Source organism: Urocitellus parryii, chromosome 9 (assembly GCF_045843805.1).
Source record: "Urocitellus parryii isolate mUroPar1 chromosome 9, mUroPar1.hap1, whole genome shotgun sequence".
In the NCBI taxonomy this organism is placed as follows: Eukaryota; Metazoa; Chordata; class Mammalia; order Rodentia; family Sciuridae; genus Urocitellus; species Urocitellus parryii.
This window is the reverse complement of record NC_135539.1, coordinates 15,190,045-15,207,571: the sequence shown is the minus strand read 5'-3', so window position 1 is coordinate 15,207,571 and position 17,527 is coordinate 15,190,045. Positions and strand designations below refer to the sequence as shown.

General features: G+C 47.8%; 1 protein-coding gene and 1 non-coding gene across 3 annotated transcripts in view; one reads left to right on the top strand and one right to left on the bottom strand.

Annotated features, from left to right (window-relative positions):
• The window catches only part of Eef2k (eukaryotic elongation factor 2 kinase), a 58,676-nt gene extending 52,509 nt beyond the window's left edge, over positions 1-6,167 (bottom strand). The window contains exon 1 of one of the 2 annotated variants that reach the window (XM_026392092.2): positions 5,826-6,167. The gene's annotated coding sequence lies outside the window, so the exon portion shown is untranslated. Of the gene's footprint in view, positions 1-3,917; positions 4,249-5,825 lie in introns of those variants that run through there. The other variant, XM_026392093.2, reaches the window with a different exon arrangement.
• Positions 6,168-14,999: 8,832 nt separating this feature from the next.
• Positions 15,000-15,081, top strand: Trnal-uag (transfer RNA leucine (anticodon UAG)). The gene has a single exon. It is a non-coding gene; the product is annotated as a tRNA-Leu (tRNA).
• Positions 15,082-17,527: the final 2,446 nt, after the last annotated feature.

Sequence of the window (17,527 nt, the reverse complement as noted above, 5' to 3'; positions counted from 1 at the left end):
CCTGGATCTTTGCTGGTGGCCTTGCCAGTTAATCCACCTGGTCAACTCTCCCACTCTATGGTGGCGGGAGCTGAGGGGAAAGTGGCCTGACTGTGGCTCCCGAGCTAGCTCACAGGGGCCTTAGGACCAGACCCGCAGCCCTTGACCACGTCCTGCCATAGACCTGACGTTCTCCTGACCCCAGGAAACAGGGGCAGCTGCAGGCGAGCAGATAGGACCCTGCCTGGCCCAGGGCCTGTAAATGACCTCACTGGCCATCCTGGCGCTGGCACACACAGGTCTCTCTGCCCCAAATGCCCTTCCCACTCATGGGCAGATCTGGTTGTTCCCTCCAAGACACAGCTCAAATTTTGACCTCCTCCAGAAAACCTCCCTTGATTGTATCCTTGTGTATAAACAGCAGCCAGCAAAGAGTACCCACCCCCGGGGATGCTCCCAGGACTCAATGAGACAGGCCAGCGGTGCCTGGGGTGTGAAAGCACTGGCTGTGTTCCGCCCTGGTCACCCCCACCTCCCACTCCCTAAGCCACTTCCTTCCTCCCTATTTTATCATACCCAGAGGCCAAACCCTCATCGTGGCAAACAGAATAATGGGTCCCCAAGGATGACTACATCCCAATCCTTGGAAATTGTGAATATGTGACCGTATATGGCAAAAGGGACTCGGGAGCAGTGATTACATGAAGGGTCTCCAGTTGGGAGATTGTCCTGGAGAAAGATTGTGACAAGGTGTAATGCCAGATTCGTGGGACCCCAGTAGACCTCCAGGAGCCGAATCCGATGCAATCACACAAGAGTCTTTATTGCAAGTTCGAGCCTGGACTCACAACTTTTCCCGTCGCAGTGGTCCCAGGGATGAGTCCCGGTCGGTCCTTTGTTCGGTGAGATTTTATAGGTTTTGGGGGATACTCTATGCGTCCCAACATCACACAGCAAATCATTCCATACCTCAGGAAAGTCACACAACAGCTCTTAACATTGATGAGCACATTCACTGGCGGGAACAAGTTGGGTAGGGGTGATGAGTTAGTACAAGAGGGGGATTCCTTTGAACTGATTGGTTTAGGCCACGAGGGGTGTCCGTGCTGAACTACATGGTTTCCCAACATGTTACCAACCACCACAAACTACTGGGGGGTCATCTGGCATCCCAGGTATTTCCCTGTCTCATGCTGATTGGTGGTTGCTTGCGGGGGGGGGGTTGCTATGGGTCCTCACTTAGCCTAACTGAGTCACGGACACCTGAGTCAGGGACACCTGTCACCACAGATCTCTCCTGTTATTTGCAGACGAACAACTCAGCAGGGTGGTTATCTGCCTAGAAAGGCTCTGTGGGTTTTTCCAAGGACAAGGGTCATGTCCCCTTCCTTAGGACAGGCCTTGAGGTAGAAGCTGCTGTTATTTATTTTCAAAAATGGAGTCACATCAGTTTCTCCAAGGGAATCAGGGGCTGTAGACAACAAGAAAGATTTAGGGCTGGGAAAGTGGCTCATGCTACAGTACTTGCCTAGCAGACTCCAGGGCCTGGGTCCCTTCCCCAGCACAAACAGAGAGAGAGAAGGATTTGAAGATGTTATGTTGCTGGGTTTGGAGAAGGAGGAAGAGTATATAAGCCAAGACAGGAAGTCAAGTGGCCTCTAGAAGCTGGAAAAGACAAGGAAAGAGAGACTCCCCTAAAATTTCCAGAGGAACAAAGCCCCTGGACCCCTTGACTTTAGAGCTTCTACCCCCAGAATTGCAAAGAGAATAACTTTGTCTTGTTTTAACCTATTAAGTTTTCCATCACTTGTTATAGCAGCAATAAAAAACTAATACAGTCTAGAGAGGTGGCTCTCAACCTGGGGCGATGTTCCTCCTCAGGGGACCCTTGACAATGTTGGAGACACATGACATCCTGTGACATATGAGGACAGCCCTCTACAATGAAGAATTATATGATCAAAACATCAATATTGCTGAGGCAGAGAAACCTAGCTCTAGATTCTGATGGAATTTTATTTATTTATTTTTAAATATATTTAGTGGTAGATGAAATAGATGTTTTTATTTTATTTATTTATTTTTATGTGGTGCTGAGAATCAAACCCAGTGCCTCATACGTGCTAGGCAAGCGCTCTACCACGGAGCTACAACCCCAGGCCTCTGATGTAATTTTAAGGGGCAGTCCACAACGCTCTCTCCCTCCTCTCCTCTTTGAAAATAAATCTTGGCTGAGTGCAGAGGTGCTCGCCTATAATCTCAGCAACTGGGAAGGCTGAGGGAGGAGAATTTCAAGCTCAAGGCCAGCCTCAGCAGTTTAGCTACAGCATTCCTGTGTTCAATACTGCAGGAGGAAAAAATAAAAAGTCTCTGTGCCTACCACAAAGACAGGGAAATTAGCTCACTGACAAAAGCAAACAGCAACCTACTATGGAAACCGAGGAGAGAAGTCAACATTCATTGTGCTTAAAGGCTCATAAAAATATCTCCGCAGTACACTGTGCTATTAAACAGTTGTTTTGCAAGGGCTATTTTGTTTTTGAAATTTGAAAAACTACATTTTAGAGTAGGAAGCACAAAAGGCTGTAACTAGAGCTTCGTTGAACAAAATGCAAGAGCGCTGTGAATTTTAATGTTTAATCATCTGCTAGACACCCTCCTTGTGTCCCCAGGACACGGTGTTCTCCTGGCAGGTCAGATCAGGAATACAGGGTGTCTGGCTTTCCCCCCGTTGAACTCCATGTTTACACAGCCCTCTCAGTGGCCCGACCACGTGACCAGGTTAAACAAAAGGAGCCATGTCTCATGCCTCTCCAGCTCCCAGGCCAGAGCAGGATGCTAGGCACACCCTAGCAGTGCAGTCACAGGGATGAGTAACTGGAGAAAGGCTGTCAATCTCCTCTGACATAATGGGCACCCAAGGCTTGAGAGACCAGGGTTATAATTGCCAGTTTGCCCAGTGGTAGAGCTGAGATTCTGAGTGGGTCAGTATTGATCACCGAGGACCAGAAAAGCACCAAGAACAGACTCTGGCCCAACCAGACCTTTGGATGAACTGATCTGAGTTCAAGTCCCAGATCACCCATTTACTAGCTGAGCAACATTGGGCCAATTACTTGATCTCTCTGAACCTCAGCTTCCTCATCTATAAAATGCATTCACCCAACAGAGTGGAGCATGGCAATCTAGGTAGAAAAGAAATGAGAGGGTAGCAAGAAAAAGCCACCGTGGCTCAGTCAGATCTCCACCTGCTGGTGATTCCCTGCCCAGCCAGTGAACTCATGTCCCAGTGTCACCTGCAGTGTGGTGGGACCATGTGACCACATGCGGGCCAGTGGAAAGTGGGCAGAAGAAACTTGCACAACTTCCAGGATCTGACCAGGCTCTCTTTCACGGCCATCCTGCCCTGAACAGATTCATGGCATTTCTATATCATTTGCTATGGAACTCCTCTCCCTGGTCTTTGAACATACTGTCGCAGGTTGTCCACCCTACCCATCCCCTGGCCAGCTCATCTGCTCTCTATCAGGTCTCAGCTTAGATGTCACCTCTTCCAGGAAGACTCCTCTGAATCCCAGAAAGTAGACACTCTTAGTTTCACTCTTAATAGATACTCTTATATGGATAAACCGAGGAACAGAGAGATTTGATGACTTACTCAAAATCACACAGAAAGTGTGAATTGGGCTTGATGCTAGTGCTGGCTGAATCCAGAGCTTTTAATGTAGACATCCCTTCCTCCATTAGCAGCTCTAAAATCCCAGGGCCACCAGCAGTAGTTACAGCAGCCTCCTCACCTGGGAACTTGTTAGTAATGCAAATGTTTGAGCCTCACTCCAGGGGACTAAATTAAACTCTGTTAGGGGCCCAGAGATCTGCATGACCAAGGCTTCCAGGGGATGTTGTTATGCCCTGAGGTTTGAGAACCTCTGACCTACCTGCAGTTCAGCCACTTCCTGTGCCTTGCTGGTCCTAGCAAGGTCCAGAAAGGCCGAGAGCTGAACTGCGGCTCTGGGGATTCCACAGCCCTGTGGCTTCTAAGTTCAGCAGATCTTCATCTTTTGCTTTATTACCAGTGTATTAGTGACTCACTCCTTTGTTTGTTTGAAGTGTTCTTGTGCCCATCAGCCCTGGCTGCAAGAGTCTGATCCAACAGCACTTGAAAGCCTGAGCCAATATCATCCCCTGTGTAGACACCGCCCTCTCTCTAACAGCTTTCTTCTAGGAGCAGTCTCAGTTGGGGTGGGGGCGGGGAGAACAGGACTGTTTATAACTTCTTCATCAGTAAAACTGATCTCCTGCAACACAAAAACTGTTGTTTATCAGCCCGGCCAGAGGCTCTTTCTAGGATTAAAGTCCTGATTATGATTACGAAATTTTTCTGTTTGGGGTTCAAAAATTCTACCAGTAATGGCAAATCCTAGATGATTTTGAGCAAGCCCAAGTTTCTGTTGTGCACTACCACGTCTCTCCATCCAGTTCCCCGGAACCACATAATCAGATGCCAACTTGACTGAAAACTGGATAAGACTTCTTTGGGAAATCTGATCCCGGCAGGATAAAGAATCTGAACAGCTTGGCTGGACAAGATACCCCCCAAAAGCCACATCCACAGATCTCCCAAAGAGCTTATTGTGGAGTCCCATGGCCCCATTCTACTCTGCAGGCAGCCAAAGACCACCAAGGGAGTTGGAGGGGAAATTTTGTCTGTGTGGTCTTCTGGGCCCCTAAAGTTATCTTCACCAGGCCCGCAAAGGTGGAGTGCAGTACGGCTGGGTTTGTGGCTCAGTGGTACAGCACTTGCTTAGCCTGTGTGAGGCTAAGCACCTATTTAAAAAATCCATCCTGAGCACCACATAAAAAAATAAACAAATAAAATAAAGTTTTAAAAAAGTTTAAAAATAAAGTGGAAAGAGTGGTCCAGGCTTAAGAGAGGCACACACCATCTCCTTCCACTGACAAGCTTTCCCCACTTAGCTCAGACATCACCTCCTCCAGGAAGTCTTCCCAATAACCCTCACTCCCAAAGGGCGTTCCCATCTCTCACCAACTTCCTCCATATCCCCCACTTAGTCCATCTTGCTTATCAGAGTCTGTTTATGTGGCTGGCTGCCACTTAGGGAGTCCAGTAACAACTCTGAGCCTCTTCTGTAAAATCTGCTCTCCTGTCGGAGGAAAGGCAAGAGAGCGCTCACGACGTTCTAGGACCCAGAACTCAGGCTCCTAGAGAGTGTCTCCCCAGGGCAGATCTCCTCCCCCCACACACCAAGCAGCCCATCTGTCACGCTTGGGCACAGCTGGGTGGGTCCCCCACAATTCCACGAACGGGCTTACCCGGGAGTCCCCGCCCCCGCGCCACCAGGCGCACGTTAATGCACGGCCCCCAGGCGCACGTGTCACCGGCGCCTGCCAACACCCCAACTCTCGCAGCCAACGATGCAGCAAGGGCGTACACAGAGTCCCCGAGGTTCCGGGAACTGGGGCCCATGCAGGCCTCTGGTTCAGGGGACGGGGTAGGGGGATGCGGCTTGAAGCCCCGCCAGGGACAAACAGGCAGCCTGGCGGGCACCCTCTGCCGGGCCCGGAGCTGTCTCTCGCGGCCAGAACGCCGCCCATCGCCTGCCAAGTGCGTTCCTCATCCGCGTCGCCGTTAGTGTGCACGACTTCCCCATTTTACAGAAGCAAACACTGAGCGCCTGGGACCCGAGCCACCAGACGAGGGGCGCCCCATTCTCCAGGCGCGCCGTCCGGAGCCGCGCTCGGGCCGCCGGCTGCACCGGAGCGCGAGGGCCTGCAGAGCCCAGTCCCGGTCCCCGCCCAGCCCGCCGGCGGCAGATGGCACCTACCTCCTTGGGGCGGGCAGGCGCGGCCGCCGCTGCCCACGGCCGCAAGGATCCAGAGAAGGTGGCAGAGGCTCGCAGCCCGGCGCTCCAGGGTGCAGGGCGGGCGGGCCCCCCGAGAGTGCCGGGGAGCGGCTAGCGGGGCGCAGGGGCCGGCTAGCGGGGAGACCGCGGGGAGGGCGGACCGATCCAGGGGCACCCGGCTGCGTACCCGGGACACGAGCGCAGGCGACAGACAGCCGGGCTGGGACAGCTGCACCGCGGGGCGTGTGGGCGTTGGATCCCGGCAGCAGCCGAGCCCGGGAAGGAGCCGATCGGGGCTGGGGCAGAGTCTGGTGTGAGGCCGGAGCGACGGGGCAGGGGCGGGACTGCGGTGCTCACGTGGCCGCCCCCCGGTGGCCGCCACCGAGCCTGCAGCCGCCTCACTGGTCTGCCCCCCTGCTCAGTGACGAGCGCCCCGCCCGTTGAATACACACACAGGGTCAGCATCTAACGCCCATTTGTCATTGGTGGAAATCTCTGTAATTAACCTTAGGGTACTTTTATGAGAAATGCTTCCCCGCCCCCCATCTCTGCTTTGTAAAAACTTAGGCACATACACCAATTGCCTTTCTTTATGTCATTATTTAACCCATATGTCCTCTAGGCGTTCCTTACCAGTCTTGTTTACATTGCTGTATTCCCAACTGAACCCAGGGCCTGGCACATAGTAGGTGCTTAATAGAATCCTGTGGAATGAATGGATAAATATGGCAAAGTATAAAGAAGAAAAGGAAATGGACAACTGCTGTGAACATTTTGATAATCATGTCCTTCCAGATATTTTTTCTAATGAAAGGATATTTTCGAGATAAAAAAAAAATAACCGTTGCATCTATTGAGAGATCTATTTCATTCCAGCTCCATGCTGACTCTAGAAGGGCGGTAGGTGTCATTAGCCTTATTTTACAGATCATAAAACTGAGGCTTAGAGAGGTCACGACTGCAGAGACACAACCAGGAAGGGCCAGCTAGAACCAATCCACACTTAGCTGATTTCCAAGCGCTGAGGAATGTAAACATCTTTCCCTTCACTTATGACCCACTTCTAAAGTGGAACCTCTTGCCAAAGGACTTTTATCCAGGGCTGGGGTTGTGGCTCAGTGGTAGAGTGCTTGCCTAGCATGCATGAGGCACTGAGTTCAATCCTCAGCACCACATAAAAACAAAGTAATATGTTCACCTAAAACTAAAGATAGGTAAATAAATGTTTTTTTTTTTAAAGGACTTTTATACAACTGGACACTTGCCACTCACCTGCATCCTTCCCCTAGGCAAACCAGAAACCAGGAACTAGAATTTCTCTTCCCCAAGACAAATCATAGAAACCAGAACCCATTTTCCCCAAAGCTAGCCATAAAATCTACAAATACTCCAACTCTTCCCTACTTCTCTGCATGAGAAATGGCCATAAAGAAATCCTCTGACCTACCTAGTTTGATAGTAGGGCATAAGACCCTCATTCCAGAAGGGGATCTGCCCCACACCCAACAGGAAGAAATGCTACAACTGAGGGACCCAGAGGACTCTGAGTATTTCTACATGGCTATTACGGTTTCACTGATCCTCAGTGTAAAACGGATACTTTATCCTGGACCTTTGGTCTTCCAACTGAAGGTTCTCATGTCCTACAAAACTGTGACAGAAGAAATGTTATGGTGTTTCTCCTGTGAATCCATCACCAGTTTTTTTCTTCTTTGTGGGAAGAGTACCTGGGATTGAAGTTGGGGCACTAGGCCACTGAGCCACACCCCAGACCTATTTATATTTTATTTAAAGGCAGGGTTCACTGAGTTGCTTAGTGCCTTGCTAAGTTGTTGAGGCTGGCTTTGAACTCACGATCCGCCTGCCTCAGCCTCCTGAGCAGCTGGGATTACAGGCATGCACCCACCACGTCGCCCAGCTACCAGTTTTTTCATCAGGATCAAAAAAATCAGGCCTTCAGAGGGAGCATGTGAACTTCCCTGCTCAGGCACTGCGAGAGGAGAGGGACCGGAGGGTTTCCAGCAGGGAATGTCTAGCAAAGGCCACCCCAGTGGGATGTGCCACATAAACCTGCTCCTTGTGCCCCGAAGAGTCCTTTAGCAGGAGCGCCTCTGTCCTGGAAGGTGGGGGGAGGTGAGGGAGAACCCCCATGGAGGTGGAGGTCACCCAGAGTCCCAGGCAAACACCAAGACCACGGGAAGATCAGAGAGACAGGGACAGCGTGGGTATACTGACGTTTGTTCTTTTCCTTCCTCTCATCAATGGGTTGGGAATATGCTTCTGTGGTCGGGACCATCTGTCATGTGGAATGCTGGCTCTGAGGCCTTTTGGGGGAACAAAGAGCTGATATTCATAGGACCTTCATTTTTTGTTTGGCTCTGTGGCAACGGCTTTCCAGGATGTCAAGGGTTGGATATGGTTAAGTGTGTCCCCGAGGCTTCCTGTGTGGACATTTGGGACATCTGATCCCCACTCCAAGGTTTTAGGAGGGCAGAGATTTAATCCGACTATCTTTAGAGTTGGAGGTGATTAGGATTAGATAATGATTAATGCTGGCAGCTAAAGACAGACAGATGGACACACCACACACACACACACACACACACACACTCCCTATCTCTCCTCACATGATACCCCACACCTCCTCTGGACTCTGCCAGCAGGAAGCCATCACAAGCTGCAGGTCCTCAACCTTGCCTTTCCAGAACCTTGAGTCAAAATAAACCTCCTTTCTTTAGAACAACTCCTGTCTATGGTATTGTGTTCCTGGTGAAAGAAAATGGTCTAATTCGAAGGCATTATCCCTTTCCGTCATCATCACAACCTTCTGACAGTTCGAACAGAGAAAGACTGGGGCAATTGAAGTGCTTTTCCCCAGCTTGCACAGATAGTAAAGTGGCTGAGTCAGGACTGGGCCCAGATCCCAGTATACACAGGCCGCTTGAGTGTCCTGACCCTGAGCCTTGACTCTTCAGTATTTGAGGCCTACAAAAATCCAGATTCTCCTGGAAAACTTCAGGCCTTCAGTTTACCAACTGCAATGGCATCTTCTGGGGGTAGGTTCAAATTTACAAGGCTGAGGAGGGGGTGACATACAGGCAGCATCTCCTAAGGTGGTCAGAGATCAAAAGAAGAAATGGATCCTGAAGCCCACCAGGGAGTAGTTCACCCTTTGGCATCTGTGTTACAAATTTTGGAAAATACAAGGTCGAGAAGATAGATGACAAAATTTTGGTTTGAAAGGCTCGTTCTTTTGGTTACCTTAAGAAAACTCCTTTGATTTTTTGCAAAAGACAAAATTATACCTGAAATTATGAACCCCTGGGGAATTCAGGAAGGAAGGGGGAGGCCAAGGAGGCTAAACTAGTTTTCCCAAGTCCAAGCTAAACAAAACAAGTGACTGGGGTCAGGGGCACTCCATTACCTAAAGCTCTGTGGCATTGGACAAGTTATTTAATTTCTCCATATTTTTATCTGCCCAAAAGTATCCTCTTTTGCATGAGCATCTTGATTTGTCTGTAGTGGACTAATTCATCCTACTCTTTGTTTTTTTTTTAATTTATATTTAGTTGCAGATGGACACAACATCTTCATTTAATTTGTTTATTTTTAGGTGGTGCTAAGGATCGAACCTAGTACCTCACACATGCCAGGCAAGCGCCCGACCACTGAGCCACCAACCCGGCCCTTACCCTGTTCTTAATTCCTGAAAATACTCCTTCCTACTCCCTTGGTTGCAAGAGTGGACACCTGACCAGATCTGGCAATTAGCATATTCCATCCCTTTAATCCCCTTGATTGGTTCAGGGACTAACATGTGACCCAATTTAGGCCAATGAGAAAGGAATCTGGATCTTGTATAGCAACCATAAAAAAGAGACTCTTCCAGACTTTTGATGAGTTGGGAGAATGTAAGCAGAGAGTTTCTGGGCCTTCATTCTTATGACAATTATTTAATAAGCTCTTACAGTGTGTCAAATTTCATGCTAAGAGGTGGAGGAGGGGCCTGCCTTCAGGGAACTTTCTAGTGAGGTGAGGAAAGAGACAACAGAAATTCCCCTATTAGTCATTATTCCATGCCATTCTACACTGTGAGGCAGGTATGCTGAGTGGGAAGCGTTGGAGGCATCAGACTTGCTTTTTTTAAAAGTGTTTGGGATAACAATAATCAAATATAGGAAAAAAATTAAACTACCTCACTGTTACTGTATCCAAGAGGAATAATAAATCCTTCATGCTCAATTCCAAGCCAAGAGCCCTGTTCTAAAGCTTGCTGCTCCGCCTCATGGACAAAGCTCTTAGCTTCAAGTTCTGAGGAAAAAAAAAAAAATCCCTCACTCATCCACAAGGATTTGTTTTTTTTCCCCATATCCCTCCACCAGAACCTCCACAGGACCTAACCCACAACACGAAAAGAAAATGCTACTATCAAAAAAACAAAAACACAACCCAGAGTATGGGAGAAAATGTTGGCACACCATATATCTGATAAGGGAAGTCTAACTAAAATATATAAAGAACTCTTGTGACTCAATATTAAAAAGATAACAAACTCAAGTTTTAAAATGGACTAAGGATTTGAATAGATATTTCTCCAAAGAAAATATTCAAATAGGGCTGGGACTGTGGCTCAGAGGTAGAGCGTTTGCCTACCATGGGTGAGGCACCGGGTTGATCATCCTCAGCACCACATAAAAATAAAATAAAGATATTGTGTCCACCTATAACTAAAAAATAAACATTTAAAAAAGAAATATACAAACAACTATTAAGCACATGAAAAAAATGCTCTACACCAATAGCCTGAGGATAATGCAAATTGAAGGTATCAATCCACGAGGGTGGCTCTCATAGAAAAAAAAAATCAGCTAATCAACAGGCGTTGGCAAGCATCTGGGGCAACTGGAACCCTCACATTTTGCTGATGTGAGAAATTGAAAACAGTTTGGTAGTTCCTCAAAAAATGAAACATGGAATTATGATACAACCCAGCAATTCCATTCCTGGTTCTATACCAAGAGAAATTAAAAGATATGCTCATGTACCCAAATGTTCATAACAGCATTATTCATAAGAGCCAAGAAGTGAAAAAAAACCCAAATGGTATCAACTTATGAATGGACAATCAAAATATGCTCTATCCAGACAATAGTATGGTATTTGACAATAAAAAGGAATGAAGGACTGATTTATGCTCCAGCATGGATGGACCTTAAAAACATTACACAAAGTGAAAGAAGTCAGGCACCAAAGACAATGTATTGACCAGGCGTGGTGGCCCATGCCTGTAATCCCAGCAGCTCCGGAGGCTGAGGCAGGAGGATTTCCAGTTTAAAGCCAGTCTCAGCTAAGGCAAGGTGCTAAGCAACTCAGTGAGACCCTGTCTCTAAATAAAATACAAAAGAGGGCTGGGGATGTGGCTCAGTGGTCGAGTGCCCCTGAATTAAATCCCCAGTGCCCCGAAATCCCCCCAAAACAATGTATTGTATGACTTCATTTAAACAAAATGCCCAGAACAGAAAAATTCACAAAGAGAGAAAGTAGATTAATGGTTGTCAGGGGGTTGGAACGGAATTTGGAGGAACAGAGAGTTATTACATATAAGTAGCAGGGTTTCTTTTGGGGGTGATGCAAATGTTCCAAAATTGCTTGAGGTTGATAGCTACTCAACTCCGAATATAGTAAAAGCCACCAAATTATACACTTCAGATGGGTGAATGGTATGTACGGTATGTGAATCATATTGCAATAAAGCTGTTACCCAAAACGAAAACACCAAAATCCCCACAACCCAGTTTGCTCTCACCGGTTTGCTACATTGTGTGGTAGCAGAAGAGATGGCAGATGAGAGGGGAAAGTGCTCCAGCTCCTACCAGCCCTAGCCCAGACAGTCACCTGCCTGTTCCCTCCCACAGGCTCAGGCCTGGGAGCAGCATTGGCCACATACACACAGGATGGTTGCTAAAGCTCAGATTCCCTCTCCATGGTGGATTTGAGAGTTTTTGTTTGTTCGCTTGTTTGTTTTGAACTCAAAGGATTGAACTCAAGGGTGCTCCACCACTGAGCCATCCCCAGCCCTTTATTAATTTTTTACTTTGATACAGGGTCTCACTAAGTTGCTGAGGCTGGCCTCGAACTTGTAGTCTTCCTGCCTTAGGCTCCTGAGTTGCTGGGATTATAGGTCACTGGGCCTGGCATGCCCACCAGAGAGCCAGCCAGGTGGCCCACCTGTAGCTCTGGAAAGACTCCATGAAGTGACCCCTTTCCTGTCTCTTAGCCAGTGCATCCCTTCCGTTCCCACTGTGGGAAGCAAGCTCCAGGATGAGGGCAGGACCACGTGCGCATTTCTAGTTTCATTTGCCTATATATTTTCCTAGGAAAAGATCTGGAATAATTGACCCCAAGCCTTTTTACAGGGGTTGCTTCTGTAGGGTTCACTGTGAAGGAGGGCCACAGTGAGGGAGAGAATTTTCCCTTTTAATTTTACACCCCTGATATCACATTTTTAAAAATTTACAGCAAGCATGCCTACGTGACATTACATTTGAAATTTTAAAAAGACAAAAACCAACTTCCTCGTCCAAAACTCCGAGTGGTGGAGAAATGAAAGGTGATTTTTACTTTTTTCTTATTTGTGCTTTTCTTTCTTTGCTGAAGCACCAAGGAACCCAGATTACTTTTGCAAAACTCATTTTTAAATGTTACTTACACACACACACACACACACACACACACACACAGAAACTAAACAGATCCTGGTTGCTCTAGATTCTGCAGCCTCCTGACCTTTGCTTGGCTGCGGCTTTGCACTGTCACCCCTGAAGATGTAAATCAACAGAGAAGCCCAGTCAGCAGAACCCTGGGGCCAGCAGGGAGGCCAAGCTGCGGAAGAAATGCTGGGCGGGGCAGACAAACTGAAGCCTCACCTCCCCTGGGTTTGTGGTCTAGTGCCTCTGGCCGGAGGGCTCTGAGTACTTCTAGAAGCAGCTCCCCCGCCCCTCAAGCATGGATGGTGCCTGATCAGACCTAACGGGTGCAGGATAAATGTTAACTTAAACTATCGAGAGGGAGATAGCTGAGGAGCCAGGTGCTGCTGACAAATGATCCAACCACTGCTTTGAGTAATTGCAGGGAGATAACTTAAGAGAACCCAGCTTCTTTCCTGTGGCCCCATGGGGTGATCTGCCAGATGGTCGGCCACAGTCTGACCATATCCAGACAACAGTTTTCTGAGGACTTTTGGGCAGCTCCAGCCAGAGCTTTTGCCTCTAACTTAGGTTCATGTGGCAACAGGGAGGTGACTCACTAGCATGCCCAGCCTCCTCCAGGGGGAAATCCATAAATAACTACTTGCAGCAGTGAGTTGGGGAGGGTGTGAGGAATATCACCTCATGGCCAACCAATGTCCATGGAAGAACTCTGTGGTGAGATACTGGAAGGCAAGAGATACCTGCAATTACCACCATCACCCCCACACTATATGCCAGAGATCCACGCATTACCACATTTGATCTTCACTGCTTTGTTCTTTGATATGATCAGAACATGCCTGACACAATGCAGGTGCTCAAGAACTACTTGCAGAATGAATGAATTAATCTTCACAGCAGCTCCTGAGAGGTGGCTATTGTCATCATGATACAGACATTCAATGTATGTTACATTATGTCACATTAATGTTGTTATATGTAACAGTATATTGCAGGAATGAGCAACTGAGGCCCTAAGAGAAGGAACTTTCCTAATGTCACACCCTGAGAAACAACTCAGCTTTGTGATTCCCAAGCCAGCCCCTGGTTTACACACTGTATTAGTTTCCTACTGCTGCTGTAACAAATTTTTACAAATTTAGTGGCTTAAAATGACACAGATAATTGTCTTATTGTTCCCAAAATCAAAAGTCCCAGATTCAAGGTGTTTTCAGACACTTTGAGTTCCTTTTTGGAGGTCCCAGGAGAGAATTGGTATTCTTACTTTTAGTAGTTAGTCGAGATTACGTGTATTCCCCTTTTTGCTGGTGTCTTCATTTCTCCTTGAATTCTCGCCTCTCTTTTAAGGATCCCTGTGATTATATTAGGACCATCTAGATAATCCAGGCTACTTTTCCCATCTGAAGATCCTTAATTACATCTGCAAAGTCCCTTTTGCCATGTGTAAGGCAACACATTTACAAGTTCTGGGGATTTGAATGTGCTCATCTTTGGGGGGCCATTATCACATCCACTTACCCAGCTGTCTTTATAACCCTGGGTTTTGTTTGCAAGGAAGTGGATAACCCAATTTAAACGGAAAGGAAGTGGATAAAGTCTATTTGAAGGTAAAATTAGGGAAAAGTGTACTGGAAGGATTTGAAACACCTGAGGAAAGAGGAAGAATAATAAAATTTGAGGATCTCAAAAGACTTCAATTTTATCTACAGGATTATTATTATTATTTTAAAAGACTTGAAGCGAATCTCCAAATATTAACAATTTTGAATGACGGGAAATGAAGGTTGCTGTGTTGTGCTCTAAATTTATTGCAATAGTCTAAAAAATAACACTCAAATAGTCTGCACAGAAGAACCTGGGTCTTTGGAGGATGGGGAAGGCTGGCTTTGGCTGGGGCACCTGAGACAAGTTACTCAGCTGTAAAATGGGATAATAATTATGCCTGAAGGAGCCCACACGTGATTCTCCTATCAGGAGGGCAGGGGCCAGGACATGAGGTCATTCGGGGCCGCAAAGGAAATTTGGGATGAGAATAGAGCCGGCAGGATGGATTCCGTGCAAACTTGGGTTCCTTGCGGGACCCCCACCCCAGTCGGGAGGAAAGTGCAGCGCAGCACCGCCCCCAGGTGGCCATAGGCAGTATCACATCCGTGGAAAATGCAAAAATCAAATTTGACACATGTGAAGATCGGATGTTAATGATTAACATTTAGGAACTAATCTTTCTTTTTTAATGATGGCTTCCTACAGTACTTCTTGAGCCGGGGACAAGAGTACCGTAACTCCAGGCCTGCCAAGGAAGCCAGGGGGCGAAGTGCAGAGGCGACAGGATGGAGGCCGGTCTCATAATGGGCATGCGCAAACTTATGGGGGCGGAGCTTACAGAGAACGAGGCACCCTCGTCATCACACTAACATAGGCTGAGTGGCGCAGTTCCTGGGCGGGCGGTAGCGTGGCCGAGTGGTCTAAGGCGCTGGATTTAGGCTCCAGTCATTTCGATGGCGTGGGTTCGAATCCCACCGCTGCCACAGCCAAATGGTGTCACTTTTGCATCTTCATATTTTTATAATCACTTTTCAGTGTCTTATCCCTCTCCTCCTTTCTGATACTTTATTTTTTCTAACGAAATGGGGGAAGAAGAAGAGAAAGAAACCTTCCAACTCTAGCCCAGTACACAAACTTCTCTTTCACCTATTAATTCCATGTCCTTCAAATAAAACAAAATAAACAACTCCTCCCTTTCTTCAGGGGAATCACATCTGGGATACCTTGCAAAGTTCCAGGCAGGAAGCAGTAATTGAATATTTCCAGTCCCGGGAACACAGGGAGTGGATCTCTTTATCTCTCAAGGACAAAAGGGGAGGAGGGGAGGAGGCTGGGATCAGGAATGGAGTTAGAGAGGGTCCCTTGCTGGCCCAGGTCCTTGGGAGTGCTGCCCCTGACACCCATGGACTTCTGTTGGCAGAGCAGATGGCAGGGGACTGTGGAGGGGCTGGGGGAGTTGGTTCTGGCTCCCATTGGGATGCCAACCTTAATGTCTCAGCTGAGTTGATTCACTTCTCATTGGCCCTCAGGCTTGCTTTAGGGTCCTTCATATTCACTGCACAACGACGAAGCTGCTGGAAGCCCGGCTCAACCTGAGGCTGCAGGATGGACCAGGCAGACTGCGTCAGCCTTTACAGACGTTGTAAATTCATGAATTACACCTGTGAGGAATGTCTGCCGTGCAGGGTGCTAACCTGGCCCAGGAGAAGCAAGGAGGTGACATTTAGCTGGACCTGAAGTTGAGAGACTAGCCAAGGGAAGGTTGGGAAGAGACTTCCAAGAACAGGAAAACCTCTGTGGCAGGCAGGCCAGAGCCTGGTGAGTCCGAGGTGCCAGTTAAAGGGCAGAAGATTGGACAAACGGCAAGAGATGAGGCTGAAGAGACAGGCGGAGAGGGCCGTGAATGCCAAGGTCAGGCTCTGAATCTGACCTCAGGAGCAATGGGAGACCATTGAAGGGTTTTAAGCCGGAGAGTGGCATGTTCCAATTTGGGATTTAGAAAGCTCAGTAGGGACAAATGGACTCTATCAAGGTTACTGCTGTTGTTGGGAGAAAGGACAGTGGTTTCTACCATGGTGGTGGCAGTATGTAGGACTGAAGGGGTGGGCCAGAAAGACATTGTGGCAGTGGCTCTGACAGAACTCACCGATGAGACTGTGAGGAGGAATGTTTCAAAATGATACCCAGGGGCCAGGCCAGGCAGCACACCTGTAACCCCAGCAGCTCAGGAGGCAGGAGGATCATGAGTTCAAAGCCAGCCTCAGCGAAGCAAGGCATTAAGCAACTCATTGAGACCCTGTCCCTAAATAAAATATAAAATAGGGCTGGGGATGTGGCTCAGTGGTTGAGTGCCGGCCCCCAGGGCCCCGTACACACACAAGCTAGGCAAACACTCTCCCATTGAGCTACATCTCCAGCTCTCAGGAGGACATTTTAGATGCCCCTCATTGGATCTATAGTTGGTAATAGCTTCAGTACTAACAGGGAAAGCTTGTCACTTTGCCTTGATGAAATCTAGAAAACAAAGAAATGTGACTCTCCTCTTCCAGGGATGGAACACAGGGCAGGGAAGGGACCAGTTTATGGGAAAGATGATAAATTCAGTTTCAGTTTGGTTCACATTGAGTTTGAGGTGCTTGTGGGACAATAGATAGAACCCAAGGTTGGACACAGGAGTCTGGAGGTGGAGGCTGGGGGTGAAGCTCAGTAGAAGAGCTCTTGCCTAACATGTGTGAGGCCCTGGGTTTAAGTTCAATTTCTGGCAATGAAAAAGAAAAGAAGTCTGGAGGTCAAGAAAGCACTCTGAGCAGATGACACAGATTTGAGAGGCACGAGAGACTGAGGCCATGGGAGTGGATGAACTCGCCCAGGAAGACCAGAGGGAGAAGGGGGCCAAGACAGAGTCCTGAGGAACCTGATCTTAATGGGAAACGCTGGAAGAGGATCCACCGAAGGAGAAAGAGAAGGACTGGCCAGAAACTAAGTAAAACACAGCTGTGGCCTCACAGAGCCCAAGTAGAATGTTTTAAGGAGTTCTACAGGAACCGACTATATTGAATACTAGGAAGAGGTTTGGCAAGATAGAGACCAGCTTTATGATTTATGGGCAAGGTCATTAATGACCTTGATTAGAGCCTTATTGAAATGGGTTGAAGAAATGGAAACACAAGTATAGAGAACTCATCACAAAATTTTAAAGAGGGGAGAGAAATAAATAGAGAGGGAATGGGGAGTCAAGGGAGGACATATTATAATTTTTTTTTCAGTGTTGGAAATTGAACCCAGGGCCCCATACACACACAAGCTAGGCAAGCACTCCACCATTGAACTACATCTCCAGCTCTCAGGAGGACATTTTAGATGCCCCTCATTGGATCTATAGTTGGTAATAGCTTCAGTACTGACAGGGAAAGCTTGTCACTTTGCCTT